The following is a 22,649-nucleotide window of genomic DNA, read 5'->3' on the forward strand; positions in this document are numbered from 1 at the left end:
CTTGGCACAGGCGGGTAGGGAGGATAAACACAGCTTCGTTAATAACTCGCTAGCACCGATAGTGACTGCATAAGTTGTTAATTAAGTGTGGAGAGATTAGGAACAAACACCATGAGATGGCCGAAATGTGCACTGAAAGCAAGAAGCTGGATGCTTTGCTTTTTAAGATCGCGGACTCGGCCTCGATGGGAGCTACTTACATCCGTTATTAAGCTGCTTCGGCGGGCGCTACGGTGTATCATCTTACCATTACGCAGGTCAGTTCATAAAAGGGCTGGCGGTGGCAACGGCTGGAAGGTGTGCCTTCAGACCGCTTTCTGTACTTAGTGCTTGAGAACAGACATCGTCCCAGCGGGAGCAGGGCCCGTCTGATCCTTTCTTCTGAGGTCTGTACTTTCCAAAGCCTGACAAGGAGTCTTTGCATTACGAAGACCTACAGCCGAATGTTTTCCGTAAGAAAATATTCTCAGAGAAAATGCTCCTCTATAAGGCACGTAAAGTGTAATAGAACGAACATTGATGGAGTACGTTAACTGTCTTTCGTAAAATGACTGCATCATTTCTTTTATCGTCACTTCCTACAACGTTACAAACAGACACTATTACAAGCCGAATAGGCGGCAAATCCAACTTCTATTTCAGCTACCCGCGCCAATCACGTGAGAGCGTGCCCGACACGCCACTGCTAAACATCCGCGAAAGCACAGTTTTAGCGAAACGTGCAGCCAGTCAGCAAAGGCAACTACAAAGTGGCGCAGCCGGCGGGCGTGCGTTGTTTGTCCGCCCACCTCGCTGCGAGCTGCGCGTGTCCAAGGCCACTAAACTGCCGGCAAGTTGCGGCCGAAAGCTAAATGCGGCGCGGGCTGCGTACGCTACAAAAGGCCGCGCATTTACATCGCATTAAAAACGCAGGACAACTTGATTTGCTCCGCTGACGAGGCTACACCGCCGGCGGCCACACACGGGATTTTATGGCCTCAGGCGAGCACGTGCCTGGTCGACCTGCACGGCGATAAACGCTGCGTTACGCAGTCCGACTCCAGCCGCACTGGAGCAGGTTTTTCATACAGTGTGTTACAGCCACGGGCGGAGCACTCGACCACCACTCTGGACCGCACACGATGGCTGTTATTTTGTTGCTCAGAGGTGGTATCCGATGATTACAAAGTGTCTACCATGTTTCATAAACGTTCGGTGGAACATGTGATGTGTTTCCAGAACGAATCTAGCACTCTGCAGAGAACTGTGCTCTGTTTTGACATTCCTTGCCAAATTTAAATTGTTCGCCTAACCGAGACTCAATCCCAGAAACTTAGCTTTCTTACATACCCCGCATATCTCATGAAAAGCCCTAATATCTTTACTTTTGGCATCGCCTGTCTCCTAGTTGCCAACATCAAAGAAATTCTCACGTATCCTTTCAGAGTATGCTGATACAATAGCTCTATACTTATAAGTCGCATACAACCGCTCTCTCGTCGAAAGATCGGTACCTAAAGACGGGAAGATCCAGCAATATCCATAAAAAGAAACTGGAGTAATCCACTGAATTACAGGCCCATATCACTAACGTCAATTTGTAGTAGGGTTTTGGAAAATGTTCCGCGTTTCAGCATTATGAAATACTTCGAAGAAAACGATTTATTGACAAATAGTTAGTGTGGATTCAGAAAATATAGCACTTGCGAAACACAACTATCTCACGAAATAATGAGTGCTATCGACAGACGATGTAAAGTTTAGTCCATATTTTTAAAGTTACAGAAGACTTTTGACACCATTCCTTACAAGCAACTTCAAATTGCGTGCGACTGGAATCGTGATTTCCTGTCAGGAACGTCACAGCATGTAGCTCTTGATGAAAAGTCATCGAGTAAAACAGAAGTAATATCTGGGGTTCCCTAAGGAAGTGTTAGAAGTGTTACAGACCCCTGCTGCTCCTCATCTACAGAAACGACGTATGAGCATATGAGCAGCATTCTTCTGTTGTTTCCAGATGCTGCTATCATTTACCGTCTACTCATCAAATGACCAAAACCAATTGCAAAATTATTCAAAAAAGGTATCTGTTAGGTGCGAAAAATGTCAGTTGACTTTAAATAATGAAAAGTGTCAAGTCATCCACATGAATACTAAAATAAATCAGCTAAATCTCAGTAACACGAAAAACCGCACAAATGTATAGGCTGCAAATTTAACTAAGTACTTAGGGATTACAATTACGAATAAGTTAAATTGGATGAATCACATAAATAATGTTGAGGGGAAAGCAAACCAAAGACTGCGATTTAATGGCAGAACAGTTAGAAAGTGCAAGAGATCGTTTACACCACGCTTGTCCGTCCTCTTCTCGAGTACTGTTGTGTGTTGTCGGATCCATATCAGATGAGACTGATCGAGGACTTCGATAGAGCTTACAGGAGTTCAACCCGTTTTGAATTATCGCCAAATGGGTGAGTGCTGACATAATACTTAAATTGGGGTGCCAGTGATCAAAACAAAGGCGTTTCTCGTTGCGGTAAGTTCTTCGCGTGAAATTTCAATCACCAACTTTCTCCTCCGGTTGCGAAAATATTATCTGGGCGGCCACCTACACAGACAGAAATGATCATAATGGTAAAGTAAGAGAAATAAGAGCTCGGTTTTCCAGCGCGCCGTTCAAGAGTGGAACGGTACAGATAATTTGAAGGCTGTTGGATGTTCCCTCTGGCAGGCACTTAGTTGTGAATTGCAGAGTAATAGTGTAGGTGTAGTTGTAGATACCTTGCGCGAATTACACGCCGGGATGGCGAAGTTTATAGTTCGATTCAAGGACCAGCCCACAGTTTTGATGCAGCAGGAAGTTTCAAAGGCGCTCAAACCTCTCTGCAGAGGGAAAGATCCATTTCAGAAACATTTCCCTGACTATTGGCTAAGCCATTCCTCCGCAAAATTGTTTCTTCCAGGAGTGGTACAGCTCGGTATGCAATAGAAAGTGGTAAAACTGGAAGATCAGGCCTGTTAGTTGCTGGCGTGCTACAGTCGCGTGCATCCACAAAAAGTACTTGAAGAAACGTGGAACCACGAATGGGTGAGAAGAAGCCTGTCATCCAAGCCTCTGCACAGAACGTGGAAATCGGAAGATTGCCCTCTCTGTAAAGCCGGATAAGCTACTATCTCTGGTAGATTTCGGGACATATCGTTGAACACACGGCTGAACATGCGGTTCCGCTGGAGGTTAGTCCCGTTTCCCCATGTTGAATCAATGACACCATTAATTAGGACTGCAGTCTGCACCGGATTCTCGACAATAGGAAGTGAATCGATGGAAACATGTGGACTGGTCAGTTGAATCACGTTTCTTGTTATATCAAGCTGATGATTGTTCTTGGATAGCCAGCGGCGGTGGCCGAGCGGTTCTAGGCGCTACAGTCTGGAACCGCGCGATCGCTACGGTCGCAGGTTCGAATCCTGCCTCGGGCATGGGTGTGTGTGATGTCCTTGGGTTAGTTAGGTTTAAGTAGTTCTAAGTTTTAGGGGACTGATGATCTCAGAAGTTAAGTACCATAGTGCTCAGAGCCATTTTGTTCTTGGATACGCCAACATTAAGGCGAACAGCTGCTCGAAACCATGGAAGACGAAAAATGAGGCAGTATTATAATATGGGGGACACTCACCTGAACCTCCGTTGTAGCTGTGGTAACAGGAGAACGCACAATGACAGCTGTGGATAATGTCAACAATATTGCGGACCACCTGCATCCCTTCGTGCTCGATGTATTCCCCGACGGCATTGAAATCTCCGATTCTGATGCCAAATGAGCAGTGCTGTACTATAATGGTTTAATGAGCATGGCGGTGTACTCACGTTGATGTCTTGACCAACTAATTCGCTTAGCCCGAACGCTATGGAAAGCATCTAGGACACGATCGGGCACCTGTTCCGCAGCCACAAGCCCATAATTTTCTGGAAATACGTGGCCTGTGAGTGGGCAGCTGCTGCCATGTACAGGGGTTGCTCAAAAACATGGAACCACGGCGGGAAACGCACGCTTGAACATAAATACAGATACTAGCCACCCATTAAGGTGGTGCTATTATATTTGACCAGAATGGCGGCTCTGTAATGTCAGTATGTTGCAAGTGTCAGTCGTGGTCAGAATGGTGTTCTGGGTAACTGTGAGCCCTTTATGTCAGGAGGACATACTTTAGGTTCTAGTATGGTAGGTGCTTCAGTAACCGAGGTAACAAAGTGTTTGATGTATCAAGAGGCACCGTATCGGACATTAATACCGCATACAGGAAAATCGGAAAAACATCATCCACTGAACGAAAAATAAGAAGACGACAGCTGCAGAACTCACTGAATGTCGCAATCGCGAACCCCGTCAGCACCAAAACAACACGAAGGAATCTCGAGGAGCACAGAATTGCAGGGCGACTTGGAATTCCAAAACTACTCTTCAGTGATGCAAGTGCTCGTAACAGGAAAACGTGGTGCCGAAGTCATAAATCCTGGACTGCGAAGCAATGGAAGAAAGTAAGTTGATCGGGTGAGTCTCGCGTCACACTGTTTCCAACTTGTGGCCCAATTTACGTCCCAGGAATGAAGCATGGCGGGGTTTCGATTATGATTTGCGCAGAAATATTAATGTATTCCATGGGCCTCAGGGCTACCGTGCAAGGTAGAATTACTGCCAAGGATGATGTAACAATTTCGGGTGATCAGGTCCATCCCATGCTATTATGATTGTTACCCAATGGTGACGCTTTGTTCCAACACGATATAGCCCCTGTTTAGACAGCTCGCATTGTCGTGGACTGATTTTCTGAGCACGAGGATGAATTGTCGAATCTCATTGCTGTTGGAGAAGTATCGTGTAGGATCGCTGTCCTCCTCCATCACTGTTGTATGTACACTACTGGCCATTAAAATTGCTACACAACGACGATGACGTGCTACAGACGCGAAATTTAGCCGACAGGAAGGAGATGCTGCGATATGCAAATGATTAGCTTTTCAGAGCATTCACACAAGGTTGGCGCCGGTGGCGACACCTACAACGTGCTGACATGAGGAAAGTTTCCAACCGATTTCTCATACACAAACAGCAGTTGACCTGCGTTGCCTGGTGAAACGTTGTTGTGATGCCTCGTGTAAGGAGGAGAAATGCATACCATCACGTTTCCGACTTTGATAAAGGTCGGATTGTAGCCTATCGCGATTGCGGTTTATCGTATCGCCACATTGCTGCTCGCCTTGGTCGAGATCCAATAACTGTTAGCAGAAAATGGAATCGGTGGGATCAGTAATACGGAACGCCGTCTGGATCCCAACGGCCTCGTATCACTAGTAGTCGAGATGACAGGCATCTTATCCGCTTGGCTGTAACGGATCGTGCAGCCACGTCTCGATCCCTGAGTCAACAGATGGGGACGTTTGCAGGACAACAACCATCTGCACCAACAGTTCGACGACGTTTGCAGCAGCATGGACTATCAGCTCAGAGACCATGGCTGCGGTTATCCTTGACGCTACATCACAGAAAGGAGCGCCTGCGATGGTGTACTCAACGGCGAACCTGGGTGATCGAATGGCAAAACGTCATTTTTTCGGATGAATCCAGGTTCTGTTTACAGCATCATGATGGTCGCATCCGTGTTTGGCGACATCGCGGTGAACGCACATCGGAAGCGTGTATTCGTCATCGCCATACTGGCGTATCACCTGGCGTAATGGTATGTGGTGACATTGGTTACGCGTCTCGGTCACCTCTTGTCCGCATTGACGGCACTTTGAACATTGGACGTTACATTTCAGATGTGTTACGACCCGTGGCTCTACCCTTCATTCGATACCTGCAGAACCCTACATTTCAGCATTATAATGCACGACCGCATGTTGCAGGTCCTGTACGGGCCTTTCTGGATACAGAAAATGTTCGACTCCTGCTGTGGCCAGCACATTCTCCAGATCTCTCAACAATTGAATACGTCTGCTGAATGGAGACCGAGCAACTGGCTCGTCACAATACGCGTCACTACTCTTGATCAACTGTGGTACCGTGTTGAAGCTGAATGGGCAGCTGTGCCTGCCCACGCCACCCAAGTTCTGATTGACTCAATGCCCAGGCGTATCAAGGCCGTTATTAGGTCCAGAGTTGTTTGTTCTGGGTACTGATTTCTCAGGATCCATGCACCCAAATTGCCTGAAAATGTAATCACATGTCAGTTCTATTATAATATATTTGTGCAATGAGTACCCGTTTATCATCTGCATTTCTTCTTGGTGTAGCAATTTTAATGGCCAGTAGTGTAATTGCCACTGTTTTGAGGGATAAGTGGTTCAAGATTCCCGTGAAAACCATGCAGGGTCTGTATTTATCCATTCAGAGACGAATGGGTGCTGCTTTAAAGCGAACGGTTTTCCTACAACGCATTGGGCATGATAATGTGTTTTCAAATTTTTATTCACCACATGTACCCCCGGACTCGTATCAATAGCTTTATCCTACTCAGAATCGCTGCTATATTGCGTTCCAGAGGCATGCCAACACTCTGTTGAGCAAGTAGTCATAACGTTTTCCCATACCAGCGTGTTAGTAACGTTAAACAAGGGTAACTATTTGTAATGGCGTAGCCGTCAATACGATAGGGATCAATGATATCTAAAGAAATCAACGTCTTATCGTGGGACGCTGTCACAATCAAACCATTTGATAGATGTGACAGCTGAAGAACAACTCTTGTAGATTTGATGGCATGCAGAATGCGCCTTTGCATTGGCAAAGTGGTTTAACTGGCGTCTGATGGATGTTATTGAGATACGGAACGCTGAATGAAGGCAGATTCCGCTGATGTTGAAGTGGAATGATTGTGTTCTGTGTGCAGACTAATGTGTGACCTACAGAGATGGTGCAAAGATTAGCACACAGTACTCGCATACAGGAGGACGACGGTTCAAACCCGCTTACGGCCATCCTGACTTAGGTTTCCCGTGATTTTCCTAAATACCGGGATGGTTCCTCTGAAATGGCACAGCCGACTTCCTTCCCCGTCCTTCCTAAACCCGATGGGACAGCTGAACTCGCTGTTTGGTCCCCTGCCCCAAATCAACAACCAACTTACGTGATTTTTTGCGTTGAAGAGGTAGTAAGAACGTTTTTTAGACAAGTTCTAAGAGGATGTGTCATGGAACTATAGTAGCAGGTGTTTGAAACTGATATGTTAATACTATCTCATCAACTTACTGCGACCATCTGCGTCCGAAAAGTAAGAAAACTGTTGACTGTTGAATGAAAGCATAATATTTTATACATAAATATATTTTCTAGGTTACCAAAATGTTTGATCACTCTTACGTCTTCACTTACGAATACCTTCCAACTAGGCAAGTATAAGGAGTAGTCAAAAATTTCCGTTCGAGGGCGTTGCTGCAACCCAACGTGACTCCCATGCATGTGTATCAGCACTGACATGTAAGCAAGCGGTTCCGAATGGAAACTTCTTGATTGACCCTTGTAGATTAGAAGTGAAAATTAGTGCATAATTAGCTCAGTTCTGTCACTCAGTTTGGCAAAATGTTAGGCAGTTCTCAAATACTCCGTTAATGGCTGATTTTGTCACATTAACACGTCAGACATATTTCTTCTCAACTTAAATTCAAGTCATTAACTCAGTGCGACCTTGATGCCTACAATACAATTAAACTTTCACATTGTTGAGCGAGTATGAGTAAACAAAGCAAATCGTCTAAAATATTAACAAAAAATCCGGTCTCCAGTACTTTCCTTTGGCTAAATGCTTTACTCACGAATGCCTGTACTTCGAATTCCTCTCAATACTGCAAATGTTTGAAAAGTGAGAATTGTGGTAACGTCCTTTCAGTACACACTCTCTGAAATAGTACCTAAACAATCCTCCAGTACTATGTAAACTGCTCAATATTTTATGAACTTTGTGGCACTGTGGTAAACATTTCAAATCGTATTTGATCGGCTCTAGATAGTCGCAGCGATGGGTATCTCAGTAGTTCGGTATTATCGTTCTAAACTTGTGTACCAGAGACGTGGCCTCTGTGAACTATTCGCTGCTGAGGTTGTCTTCCCCCCCCCCCCTCTTCTTGCGCACAGTTGAATAGAGATTCAATTTACTTGTTGTAATGAGTTTACAGGGAAGTTTGCGTTTCGCATCACTAGGGTCCCGTTCAGCTGCATGAGGCGTGGTCTGGGAACTCACTGGTCAGGACTGGAATTTGCGTTAACATATTATTTTATTTTGGATGCATTTGCTATCACAGAATGTTATTTGCTGTCACAGAACATGCAACACGCCAAGGACTTTGAGATCTATATGTTCACAGCCATTGTGTCTGTAATCTCATTTCGATATTGTAATATGACACAGTACTTCCACACTTTTACGTGAGCCATAGAAACTGCTTAATGCCTTCTATATGTCAGACAACGTTTCTGGTCACGATCTGTAACTACATGTCCAGCAACGTTACTGTGAAACCACTCAGCCTGCAAGATCCGGGCGATCACAGAGGGTGGAATTATTGGTAGTTGGGAGCTCCAGCATTAGGCGCGCTATGGGGCCCCTTTCGGACTTGGCTGACAAGGAGGGTAAGAAAACCAATGTACACTCCGTGTGCATACAAGGTGGAGTCATTCCAGATGTGGGAAGGGTCCTCCGGGATGCCTTGAAGAGCACATGGTGCAACCAACTGCCGGTGATTGCTAACGTCGGTACCAAAGATGTGTGTCACTTTGGATCAGAAGAGATTCTCTCTGGTTTCGAGAGGCTAACAGAAGTGGTAAAGGCTGACAGTCTTACTTGCAAGAAGAAAGCAGAGCTGGCGATTTGCAGTATAGTCGACAGGACCGATTGCGGACCTCTGGTACATAGCAGAATCGAGGGTCTGAATCAGAGGCTCAGACGGTTCTGCGACCGTGTAGGCTGCAGATTCCTTGACATGCGCAAAGGGTGGTTGGGTTTCGGGTTCCGCTGAATAGGTCAGGTGTCCACTATTCGCAGGACGTGGCTACACGGGTAGCAGGGGCTGTGTGGCGCGAACTGGGCGGTTTTTTAGGTTAGAGGGTCTCGGGAAAACACAAGAAGATTCAAACGGTTCAAATGCATCTGAGCACTATGGGACTTAACATCTAAGGTCACCAGTCCCCTAGAACTTAGAACTGCTTAAACCTAACTAACCTAAGAACATCACACACAACCATGCCCGAGGCAGGATTCGAACCATCGACCGTAGCAGTCACGCGGTTCCGGACTGAAGCGCCTAGAACCGCTCGACCAACGCGGCCGGCCACACAAGAAGAGCTTCAATCACAAAGGGTGCAGGTGAACATAAGAAGAACATAGATCCAGGAACCATTGATATAACAGTTGTAAATTGTAATAGCTGTGTTGGGAAAGTACCAGAGCTCCAAGCGCTAATAGAAAGCACTGATGCTCAAATCGTTATAGGCACTGAAAGCTGGCTAAAGCCGGATATAAGCTCAGCCGAAATTTTTGCGAAGAACCTAATGGTGTTCCGAAAGGATAGGCTAAACGTGGTTGGCGGGGCGTGTTTGTTGCTGTCAGAAGTAATTTGGCTTGTCGCGATACTGAAGTAGATACTTCCTGTGAGTTAGTGTGGGCAGAGGTCATTGTTGGCAACCGGAATAAAATAGTAATTGGATCACTTTACCTACATCCCAATTCAGATGGTACAGTTGCTGAAAGGTTCAAATGGAACTTGAGTTTGATTTCAAACACGTACCCGACTCATACGATAATAGTTCGTGGTGACTTTAATTTACCCTCGATATGTTGGCGAAAATACATGTTTAATTCCGGAGGCACGCATAAAATATCATCCGAAATTGTGCTAAACGTTTTTTCTGAAAATTATTTCGAGCAGTTAGCGAATAGTAAACGGTTGTGAAGACACAAAACAAATAATCCTGAGTTAATAACAAGCATCAAAACCGATTCAGGGATTTGTGAACACAGGGTTGTCGTAGCGAGACTGAATATTGTAATCCCCAAATCCTCGAAAAATAAGCGAAAAATATACCTATTCAAAAAAGCAGATAAAAATTCACTTGACTCCTTCCTGAGAGACAATCTCCACTCATTCAAAACTAATAATATAAGTGTAGACCAGATGTGGCTTGAATTCAAAGAAATATTATCGGCTGCAATTGAGAGATTTATACCAAATAAATTAACAAATGACGGAGCTGATCCTCCTTGGTACACAAAACGGGTTCTAAGACTGTTTCAGAAACAACGAAACAAACATACCAAATTTAAACAGACACAAAATCCCCAAGATTGGCGATCTTTTACAGAAGCTCGAAATGTAACGCGGACTTCAATACGAGTTGCCTGTAACAGTTTCCACAACGAAACTTTGTCTCGAAACCTGGCAGAAAATCCAAAGAGATTCTGGTCGTATGTGAAGTATGTTAGCGACAAGGAACAATCAATGCCTTCTCCGCGTGATAGCAATGTAGATACTATCGAAGACAGTGCTGCCAAAGCAGAGTTACTAAACTCAGTCTTCCGAAATGCCTTCACAAAAGAAGTAAACATTCCATAATTCGAATCGAGAACAGCTGGCAACATGAGTAACGTAGAAGTAAATATCCTCGGAGTAGTGAAGCAACTCAAATCACTTAATAGAAGCAAGTCTTCTGGTCCAGACTGATTATCAGATTGGTTTCTTTTGGAGTATGTTGATGCATTAGCTCCATACTTAACAATCATATAGAACCATTCACTCGACGAAACATCCGTACCTAAAGACTGGAAAGTTGCACAGGTCACACCAATATTCAAGAAAGGTAGTGGAAGTAAACCACCAAATTATATGTCCATATCGTTAACGTCGATATGGAGCAGGATTTTGGAACATATATGGTATTCGAACATTATAAATTACCTCGAAGAAAACGGTCTGCTGACACACAGTCAACTTGGTTTAGAAAACACAACTAGCTCTTTATTCACATGAAGTGTTGAGTGCTGTTGACAAGGTGTTTCAAATCGATTCCGTATTTCTGGATTTCCGGAAGGCTTTTGACGCATTACCACACAAGCGGCTCGTAGTATAATTGCTTGTTTACGGAATATCATCTGAGTTATGTGACTGGAGTTATGATTCCCTGTCAGAGAGGTCACAGTTCGTAGTAACTGACGGAAAGTCATGGAGTAAAACAGAAGTGATTACTGGCGTTCCCCAAGAAAGTATTATAGGCCCTTTGTTTTTCCGTATCTATATAAACGATTTGGGAGAAAATCTGAGCAGCCGTCTTCAGTTGTTTGCAGATGACGCTGTCGTTTATCGACTAATAAAGTCATCAGAAGCTGAAAACAAACTGCAAAACGATTTAGAAAAGATATCTGAGTGGTGCGAAAAGTGGCAGTTGGCCCTAAATAACGAAAAGTGTGAAGTCATCCACATGAGTGCAAAAAAGAACTCGTTAAACTTCGGTTAAACGTAAAGTCAGTCTGATCTAAAAGCCGTAAATTCAACTAAATACCTAGGTATTACAGTTACGAACAACTTAAATTGGAAGGAACTCATAGAAAATGTTGTGGGGAAGGCTAACCAAAGACAGCGTTTTATTGGTAGGACACTTAGAAAAAGTAACAGATCTACTAAGGAGACTGCCTACACTACGCTTGTTGGTCCTCTTTTAGAATACTGTTGTGCGGTGTGGGATCCTCATGAAACAGGACTTACCGAATACCTTGATAAAGTTCAAAGAAAGGCAGCACGTTTTGTAGATCGTGAAATATGGGAGAAAGTGTCACAGAAATGATACAGGATTTGGACTGGACATCATTAAAAGATCAGCGTTTTTTGTTGCGACGGAACCTTCCCACGAAATTCCAATTACAAACTTTCTCCTCCGAATGATAAAATATTTGGTTGACACCGACCTACATTAGGACGAATGATCACCACGATAAAATAAGGGAAATAAGAGCACGTACGGAAAGATATAGGTGTTCATTCTTTCCGAGCACTATACGAGATTGGAATAATAGAGAATTGTGAAGGTGGTTCCATGAACCCTCTGCCAGACACTTAAATGTGATTTGCACAGTATACATGTAGATGTAGATGTAGATCCATTTCCCAGCCAAGGTGTTGCCACGAAATGGTCGAAAACGAACTCTCCTGACATTACATTAAACAAGGGAAAAAAACGAGAAACAGGGATTTTGTAGATTCGTTCTTTTTCAAGTAAGTTCGCTGTTTCAGAAAATTTAACTCGTGAACTGATGATGGATACGTAAACATTTTTATGATTTTGACAGATTGTCGAAACACGATTTTGCATACATCGTGACAGTAATATGCCCCCGAACTGGTTCGACAGCTACCATTATAAAAGACTGTCAGCTGGATGCTGTGGGCGACCGTTTCTAGGCGCTTCAGTCTGGAACGGTCTCAGGTTCGAATCCTGCATCGGGCATGGATGTGTGTGATGTCCTTAGGTTAGTTACGTCTAAGTAGTTCTAGGTCTACGAGACTGATGACCTCAGATGTTAAGTCACGTAATGCTTAGAGCCATTTGAACCATTTGAATTAACTGGCGGTCACAGTTCAGAGTTTGGACATTGGTGATCTTTACAGAAGTTTTATGTACTTCCAAAGTCCGCTACTTACCGCAGTGCCACTTGGAACTAGTAGCATTAAATGCTTTGTAGAAGGACTCAAGGAGTTCATTACGATCAAATGTGTATGTTAATATGTCATTGCAGTTTACCGGTACTGCGAGAGCAACTCAATCTCATAAATAGTATACATCTACGGCTACAGTTATGGGACAAGCAAAGTACTGTGTATTTTGACAGTAATAAAAAAGAGGACATTTGGAAAGTTGCTGCTCATAAATATATAAACTAACGTGATGTAGTTCAAAGGAAGTTTAAAGTATTAGGAACCAATTTAGAATAAAATTATGGTTCACAGTTTCAGATCTTCTATAATACGATGACAGCAGGGACAAAATTATTTTATAGATTGCGATCTTTGTACATATTACATACTTTTTATGTTCACAGCTTTGCTTGTGGATGTATCACATTTATGGAATATTCCGGTTCTCATGTTTGTTCACTTCTACGTTCCTATTAGCAACCAAGAAATAAATTTCTTGTACGAGCGGACATCAAATTTTGAACTGAAGCGAAACAATCTTTACTGAGACTACGTGACGTGGCACTCTAGCGCTGTAGGGAAGAGGTAGAAGAGGCAAGGTTGAGAGTGAATGGGAAGCATTTACAGACAGCGACAGAGTTATATATGGCAAGGCCATACGAAGTGTGATAACGTTGCCTTGTCTTACAGCCACATTACAGTAATATCGACGGCAGTGATACAATGTCGCAGAATAGGGTCGGGGTAAACGAACCCTAATTAACGTTCAAACCAGTAAAGCTATTCGCTATGACGAATGAAAGCTCATTCTTAAAAAATGTAATGGACGATATTGCAATACAGTGTCACTCTGATCCGTGATATTCGCGATGATTACTATTTTATTTAATAGTTACACACTAATAATTAATGGATACAATACTCATGCAACGGAATTCTTCTTTTAACTATAAAGTCAGAGAACCGAAATCAAGTATCTGTCAGATATTCTCTAGTAATGTATCACGAAGAATTATTACTGGCTCTTCAATATGAAGCATAATTTAGCCGTCTGTTTATTACAGCACGGAATAGTTGGAAATGTCATAATCGGCACCATAAAGCAGGAATCATAATTTTCACAGATGTCCTTCCAGTACATAATAATGAAAATTCCTGTAGATCAACTGAATCTGAACAGTGTTTACGCCCTGTACTTGTCCACCAAAATTTTGTGAACTATTCGCATTCTTCTTGGACTCTTTCGCCGAACAATATAATTATGTGACAGATATCTCAACCCCCTCTATATTCAAACGAGCTTGAAAATGAAAGGAATGTACACCGTGCAAAAACTATTCATCATGCCAAAATAATAAATCTTCGAATTACTTTTGTATTTGTTCTTCGTCCTTTTGCTGACGATGAATATAATTATTAGAGGCTGAAATTATGTCTAGCGAGAGTATCACATGTCCTGAGCTACAATGCTGCAAAGAGATGTAAAACTACGTAAGTTCTGACTATAATGTCGGCCCAACCAACACTGGGTCCGCTTTGTTTCACATCTTGCCTCAGACTTACAGCCTCCTTTCCCACCTTGGTTTATAGAGAGGCTACCGCACTCCACTTTGTTGGAAAAGGTTTGTGAAGAATCACCAACTGAAAGAAAAGTGCCTACAATTTGAAGACTTGAAACTATACTGCTCTTGTATTTACACCATCTGATCAAATATATCCGGGTATCTATCTATTCATCATCATTATCATGGTCATGTCTAGGTCCAGTTTCTCGTGTACCGTTAACAAGTCTCTTCCTCGTTCTTGTGTATAGTCTGTCGCAGAGAACATCGTTCATTGTCCTTTCTCTGGCAGCGAGGTATTCCTTGATCATGTCCATCCACGGGCTCTGTGTAGTCCTTCTAGGTGTTTTCCTCCCACGTGTCTCTGAAAATTTACCAGGCGGTTCTTATAGGCCCCAGGTTCATTACATGCCTGTACCACCGTAGTCTGGATGTGATGATTTAGTCTAAAATGGATGTCTTGATTCCAGATTCCTTTCTCACCTCCTTATTCCAGAACTTATCTATCTTAGCCTTTTGGATTTTTAATCTAAGGAATATCATTTCTGATACTGTAGCTTCGATGACTCTCACTTTGGGAGGGTGCATGTTTCAATATTGTAGGACAATATTGGTACGACGTAACTGCCGAACATCGCCGGCCACGGTGGCCGAGCGGTTCTAGGCGCTTAAGTCCAGCACCGGGCGACTGCTACGGTCGCAGGTTCGAATCCTGCCTCGGGCATGGATGTGTGTGATGTCCTTAGGTTAGTTAGGTTTAAGTAATTCTAAGTCCTAGGGAATGATACCCTCAGATGTTAAGTCCCATAGTGCTCAGAGCCATTAGAACCATTTGAACTGCCGAACATCACTAATTTTGTTTTCTCTGGAATCTTGTCATCCCACAAAAGGGTTTTTACTTTCTTATAGAGTTCATCACCCTTCTGTACTCTTGCCTAATAGAATTATCCCTGGAGAGTATAGTTCAGAAATACAAATGACTGTCCATACTCTCTCTCTAATGGTCGCCTAGTTTCACACTTTCGGGATGCCTATCTATGTTGACTGCCACCGCCACTGTCTTGGTCGTATTGTTGTGGAGGTTGTACTCCTGCACTTGCATTTCCATGAGTTTGATATGAACTTCCTCTTCTGTTTAACTCTAGGCCATGACATCATTAGCAAAGCCACGTTAGTACTTTGCTGAGCTCCACTCCTCGTCTGAAACCCTGGAGATTATCTTCTCCAACTTGTACACAGTTAGTACAGTCCTCGTATAGCAGATGGATTTCTCTTACAGCCCTTCTGGTAGATTCCCTTTTCTTAGGCATTCCCAGATATTCACCCTTGTAACACCATCGTAAGCCCTTCTTATATCTATGAACACAGTGAATAGATTCTTGTGTTTGTGTCAGTATTTTTCCGTCAGCATGGTGCTGAAAATTAGATTCACTGTTGTGTTCTATGATCGTTCTCAATATTGTCTCTATGGGCTTCTCTAGAATTTTCAGCCCATGTGGCAGGAGGATTATTCCTCAATAATTAGTGGGATTCTGTCTACTGCCTTTGTTAAACAGGGGAATTATAACACCCGTCCTCCAGTCTGCAGGCAACTGGTCTTTCCACGCTGCACTGAGTGCTCTCTAAAGCCACTGTAGACCCTCTGCGCCTGCTGCCTTTACCATGTCAGCATTCACTTCACCTGCACCTGGAGATTTGCCTATAGTCCCTCCCAGGGGCTAAGCTTTGACTTGATGTGGGGACTCAGTACTCAGTGAACCAGATAACCAATGCGGGACAGTCTACTTCTAAGATCTAGTCATTTAGTAATAGGTGGGACGAAGCTAAGTAGCCAAAAACGTGGGAGGGGAGGTGAACAAGACGAACTCCTTCAGAGACGAGTGAAGATATAAGGGCGATCAAAAAGTTTCCGCTTGGGGATGTTGCTGTAGCATATATGCAGCATAACGAGAGTCCGATGCACCGATATGTAAGCGAGAGATGAGCATGACATTCGTGTTTTTCCGACGTGCCTGCGGCAAATGCAGAAACCTAAAATACGGTGCGTCCAAGCAGGACCCACGTGCTGTTATTGTTGTCTGAGCTACCGAAGAACAAACACTGGCAGACATAAATCGAAGAATGAAGCAAGTGGTTGGGGCAGCATGTCTGTCGGAAACCACCTTTGTGGTATGGTGCGCCAAGTTCGCTGCTGGTCGCGATTCGGCGCAAGACACTAGTCGATCTGGGAGGTCAGTCTCCTCCATCATTAAGTGGGAGTACTCGAGAACTGCCGTATAGTTCTCTCACTATGCGATTATCACCCCCTGAAGAGGCCATGGAGGGTCGACGATTACGTCGGACGGAGATTTACAGCAGGCAGTCACGGACTTTCTCACGCAGCAAAACACCTTGTAACACCAAACGCGAATCTTCAACGTGTTGCCTCGTTGGAATGATTGCCTGAATGCTAACGGAGATATTGACTGATTCTGGACAGGACGGTTTTAACATTTTTATGTTCGTTAATTTGTTGCCGTCTCTTTAATCTAAGAATAGATGATCAATGCAGCTAGCCGCTAGCCGCTATCTCTGTGTAATGTCTTGTCTCTATAGACGTGTATCTATTGTCTTTAAGATCCCTTCACCTTCACACATAAGTCTATACAGTAAAGTAAGGCCCTCCCAGTTCTTGGCTGATCCGTGATAAGACAGGCGAAAAATTATACTATTGGAGGATTCTTAGTGTTATCTCTATTTTCATTCTCTCTCTCTCTTTCTCTCCTTTATCTATGTATAGTTTTTAATATAAGATTTCATTACGTGATATAGTGATAAAAAGAATCAGCCAAATAAAATCTTTGGTAGAGTCCTTCGTCTTGGTAATCAGCGGCTGGCTTGCTGTAAGAGATCTTTACATTTATTATTTCTGTTAAACACTGCAGTCAGTCGGTAGAATCAATCGTTTGGACAATTTGTTCCTTTTACGAAAGATTGCGAATTCCAGATGTGTACGAAGCCTTTTTGGACGATTTAACACAGACTCAGTAATTGTAGGCTCTCTTCGACACAGCTGAAACTTCCCCACTAATTGCAGGGCTAACGTGATCAACAAATGATTCGGAAAAAACTCATTCGTTCATTCACTCCAGAACAAAACAGTCACAAACCTTATTTATGGAGGAAATCGTGTATTAAATCCATCTCCATTACATGTCCAGATCTCCGGTGATTCCACGCCTTAATTATTTTCCTTTTACAATCTATTTCTCTTCAAAACAAACCGCTAGCGGCACAAATGTTAATTGGCTCGCTTTAGCGAGAAGAAAAGCAGAATATGTATCTCTCAGAAACACGTCAATCCCTCAACAGATACTCAAGAAGCTGAGCTAGTTACCACTCTAACTACCATGGAGAATGCATATACGCATCTCTTTTATTTCAAAGGATAAATGCACTAGAAAATGCTTTGGCGTCGACGAGCTGTCGCCGCATAATTCACGAGAAAATCAGATCAGATAACTTTTCCAAAGTGAATGAATGTGCATGGTTTGATTGAAAATGATTAATTGGTGTGTGGTAGAGGGTATTTGCTGTGGGGACATTACACGGTCTTTGAAAGCAAACTCTTTGATCGCCCTTTATGTTAATCCGAAAGCTAAAGAAGACAGACGTGTCAGTTTCTTCTGACACGGAAAACCAACGGCTGTGGGGGGGAAGAGTTCTACCTTAGGGTACTGACGATGCCTGGGTGGCGGAAATTTCAAGTAAATTTATCATAATCCTGCTGCTTTGCAGATACGGCACGAGGCTAAAAACGCCAGGGAATTAACCATGAAAGAATATCCCCAAATAATCCGTACTACGGTCGCAGGTTCGAATACTGCCTCGGGCATGGATGTGTTTGATGTCCTTAGGTTAGTTAGGTTTAAGTAGATCTAAGTTCTAGGGGACTAATGACGTCAGCTGTTATGTCCCATAGTGCTCAGAGCCATTTGAACGTTTTATCACACAATAAATGGTTCAAATGGCTCTGAGCACTATGGGACTCAACTGCTGAGGTCATTAGTCCCCTAGAACTTAGAACTAGTTAAACCTAACTAACCTAAGGACATCACAAACATCCATGCCCGAGGCAGGATTCGAACCTGCGACCGTAGCGGTCTTGCGGTTCCAGACTGCAGCGCCTTTAACCGCACGGCCACTTCGGCCGGCTATCACACAATAGTTCACGCCTAGAAAGCCAGTAAAACAAGTCCGTTAGTAGTTGCTTTCAAAACGTACAAGACGTGGACACCTGTTAGTGAATACGTGAAATGGGGTTTGTCCACCCTTGGCCTTTATGACGCGTTTACCTCTTCTGGCCACATTTTCATAGGGGTGTCTGAATGTCTCTGGCGGAATGACAGGCCATCCTTTCTTGGAAGCCGTAATCAGAGAAGGTAGTAATGTAGGATGCTGGAGTCCGGAGTGAAGTCAACTTTTGACTCGATCCAAAGGTGTTCCATTGGGTTCAGATCGGGACTCTGGCTGACCCAGTCCGTTTCATGAATTTTACTTTCCACAAACCAGTGCACCGCAGAGGTTGCTTCGTGAATGGATGAATTGTCATGTCGATAAGAAAGAATCGACGCCTCCGAACTGTTTCCCCACTTTTCTAGTGTCATAGAAAGTAGTGCACATTTCCATGTAATCAAAAGAAAGTCGGTGTCTTAATTTGGCGTGAACTGACGTGCAGACCTCAGAAAATACTCAGAGATGAGTGAAAAACCTGGACTGAACCCCAGTGGTGAAATAATGATCAGTTTTCTCGTACACCGTCTTGGACTTAAGCATATGTTTTGCTGTCACGCAGTCTCGTTCTCTGAATATTAAACACACGAACATTAAAATACGGTGACACACAGAACAAAGTGTACGCGATATACAAATAGATGGCGCACACAGCTTCCAGCCCTTTGGTTAACCCAAGAGTCTGGTGACAGTAAGGGCCTTCGGTCACTAAATTAAATAAAAAAAATTCCAAAAACAACGAAAAACGACGAAACTAGCCCTTCAGAATTAATGCTTCGAAAGAGAGACAACTGCATATTCTCTGACTGATGGTGATAACAGTGGATCAATGGATACTTAATTGACAAATTGCGTACTGAAGTGGCATCAGACGTACTCCCGGAGTGAGACAGGATTGTAGTGCCATACTTCAACTGCATAGCTGCTAATGATAAGCGTTCTGTACAAAGGGGAGAGGCAAAGGATCCGAAGCTCGTTAAACGTTAAATACCTGTGGCAGGTGGCGGCGCCTGCTGTCTGATTCGGAACTAAAAGGAGGCCTTAGTCACGCAAGAGTTCCGACGGCGCAGAGACACGAGGCCGTAATTCTCTAGATTACAGCCCCTGGACTGCGCGCGTTAAAATAATTGCCGCTGCCTCGGAGAACATTCCGAGAATATGGTCGTAATGGAATTAAATTCGAGTATTCATTGTGCCCGTGGGGGCGGAGTCCGCCCACACGACAAACTCGGCGCTTTGTGGGAGGACCGCGGCAGCAGTAGGCGGACGCACGACGCAGCTTGTTAGGACTCCAAAGGCCACGTTGTTGACAAATAGATACCGGCTGGTAGGGTGGCAGCCACAGAGGACAGGTAAGTTTACGAGACCTGACTAGCTCCAGGGTGGCACCAGTGTGAAGTTTTATGTGCTGGGTCGAGTAGACTTCATTGGCTTCTATTGACCAACTATTGTATGGATCACAGTACTGCGCTTTTGGAATTCGGTGTTCACATTGACTATTATCTTTTTTTTATTTCCGCAGGTAGGAAGAAAGTGCTTTTCCCGCCAGTAGCGTCAAAAGTCAAATGCTGCTGTCATGGGTGATCCATGTCTGGATATGAGACAGCTACAAATGGAAAGGGGCAATAAATGAAATACTCAAAATTAGTTTTAAGTTGATCTGGGCAAACGGTACTTTACTTAACCTAGAAAAAAAGCTTAGTTCGTTTGATTTTATTCAAGATAAAATATACAGCGTGAGCCCAAATGAGAAACGGACTATAGTTATATCTAAATAAATTTCAACAGCGTTATTATAACTACAGTTTTTGTGGAACTGTAAAACTACACATAATTGCCAGTGACAATGATACACTGATTCCAGCGTGAATGGAGGGAATATATGGATTCAGTGCAGAAACTCCTGGGTTTCTGACGCATTACGTTGTCCAGTTTAGCACTTCGTTGTCACAAATAAACCTCGGACATTTCAGATGGGGGCCGAAGATACGATGTTCACATGGGGGGAAATCGTGGTTACGAGAAAGTTGTTCCAGGACCTCCCATTGAAATTTTTGACGGGATTAGTATATCTTCTTGGCCAGAGATCCCACGCTGACAGCACCGTATTACTGTGCACCGTGCGAGGACTCCACTCTCTGTGCTCCTGTTTCTTGAGATGAATTCGTGAAGCGTGCTCGGCTTTTGCAAGAAAAAAAAAACTGGATACCCGCTCTTTGTGCTGATCGGGAGGAATCCATCATGCAACCAACTACGGAGCTCTCCAGAAGTGGGGAAATTGCTGCGAAACCGTTAACTTCACTTGTGGAACTGGTAATACCAATATGTCATCTCTCGGTAAACGCTTTCACTCTCTGAGATTACTTAATAAGCTGCTATAGCGAAGGTCTGTTCTATAGGGCATACCTCGTGGTTAACTTATTCAACAACAATATAGTAGACCACAGGAGAAAAAAGTAAAGCCGAATGTTCTAAATTCATGTTATGTATATTTATCTAAAATGAATCGCAAATTACATTTTATTGATTTCCTGATGCTCTCAATGTCTAACTGCCGATTTTGGTAATGAAAGTGTTAGAGAATTAACATACTTCTAGTTATTAATGTCATACGGGAAATTATTATATGACAATTCCAAATACACAAAGTATTTATCATACAGAAACATACTACAGGGATAATATCTGGCATCTGTTGTCGAAGTTCATATGGGCATTTAGTTAAAAAATGAGATCCACAAGACATTTGTGTGTTACGAAGTTTGTTGTGCAGAATCAGGCAGTATTAGTAAAGAATAGTAGCGCTACGTACAACCAAATCTTTCACACCTAAAACTCAAGATTACTGATGCACTGAAAGAGCAAATTACATAATCATAAGAAGATTTAATTACATGCTTTGTGGACCAATGATTCTGACAAAAAATGGTTCTGAGCACTATGGAACTTAACTGTTGAGGTCATCAGTCCCCTAGAACTCAGAACTACTTAAACCTAACTAACCTAAGGACATCACACACATATATGCCCGAGGCAGGATTTGAACCTGCGACCGTAGCGGTCGCGCGGCTCCAGACTGTAGCGCCTAGAGCCGCTCGGCCACTCTGGCCAGCTCTATTTAATTCCTGAATTCATGAAAAGAATTTTTTTTTAAAAGAACCATGTTAATCTGTATAAATGGACAGCTTATAGCCATATTTCCACAGACAAAATGCATCTCTATTTGTAAAACTCCTGACAGTTCCACATCATGCTAAACTGTTATGAATGTTATCCACACAGTGTCATGAATATTATCCATGGAAGACACAAGTTTTCGCCATCGAAGCTGATACCGTCTTGCCGCACAAGAATCACCAAAAGAAAAATAAATTCCTGTAGCAGGGACATTGGAAAGAGAGAAAAAGTTGTATGGAATTTGTGGGAGGGAGACCAAGAGGGGCAGGTCCATCCGCCTAATCGGAAAAGGTTTTCCACCCACCGTTCCCTCCGTCCCCTTCCCTCCCCGCAACAACGTAGAACAATGGCACATTTCCTCGCCATGTACGAGATTTGTGTCGTAAGCGCTTCTGTTGAATGCAGATGACTGTAACGTATGCATTCAGAATGAGATTTTCACTCTGCAGTGGAGTGTACGCTGATGTGAAACTTCCTGGCAGATTAAAACTGTGTACCGGACGGAGACTCGGACTCGGGACCTTTGCCTTTTGCGGGGAAGCGCAAATGGTAGAGCACTTACCCGCGAAAGGCAAAGGTCCCGAGTTCCAGTGTCGGCCCGCCACACAGTTTTAATCTGCCAGGAAGTTTCACATCAGCACACACTCCACTACAGAGTGAAAATCTCATTCTGGAAACGTCCCCCAGGCTGCGGCTAAGCCATGGCTCCGCAATATCCCTAATATCAGGAGTGCTAGTTCTGCAAGGTTCACAGAAGAGCTTCTGTAAAGTTTGGAAGGTAGGAGACGAGGTACTGGCAGAAGTGAAGCTGTGAGGACGGGGTGTGAGTCGTGCTTGGGTAGCTCCGATGGTGAAGCACTTTCCCGCGAAGGGCAAAGATCCCCATTTCGAGTCTCGGTCCGGCACACAGTTTTAATCTGCCAATAAGTTTCAACGAATGCCTGTGCACTGAGGTGTCATGTTTGCGTTGTATGAGACAA

General features: G+C 43.6%; 1 protein-coding gene across 1 annotated transcript in view; it reads left to right on the forward strand.

The window, feature by feature from the left end:
* LOC124620046 (dipeptidase 1-like) overlaps positions 1–22,649 on the forward strand; it is a 632,482-nt gene that overhangs the window by 535,328 nt on the left and 74,505 nt on the right. The gene's annotated exons all lie outside the window — the stretch shown is intronic.

The sequence above is a fragment of the Schistocerca americana genome, chromosome 6 (assembly GCF_021461395.2).
Source record: "Schistocerca americana isolate TAMUIC-IGC-003095 chromosome 6, iqSchAmer2.1, whole genome shotgun sequence".
Lineage (NCBI taxonomy): Eukaryota > Metazoa > Arthropoda > Insecta > Orthoptera > Acrididae > Schistocerca > Schistocerca americana.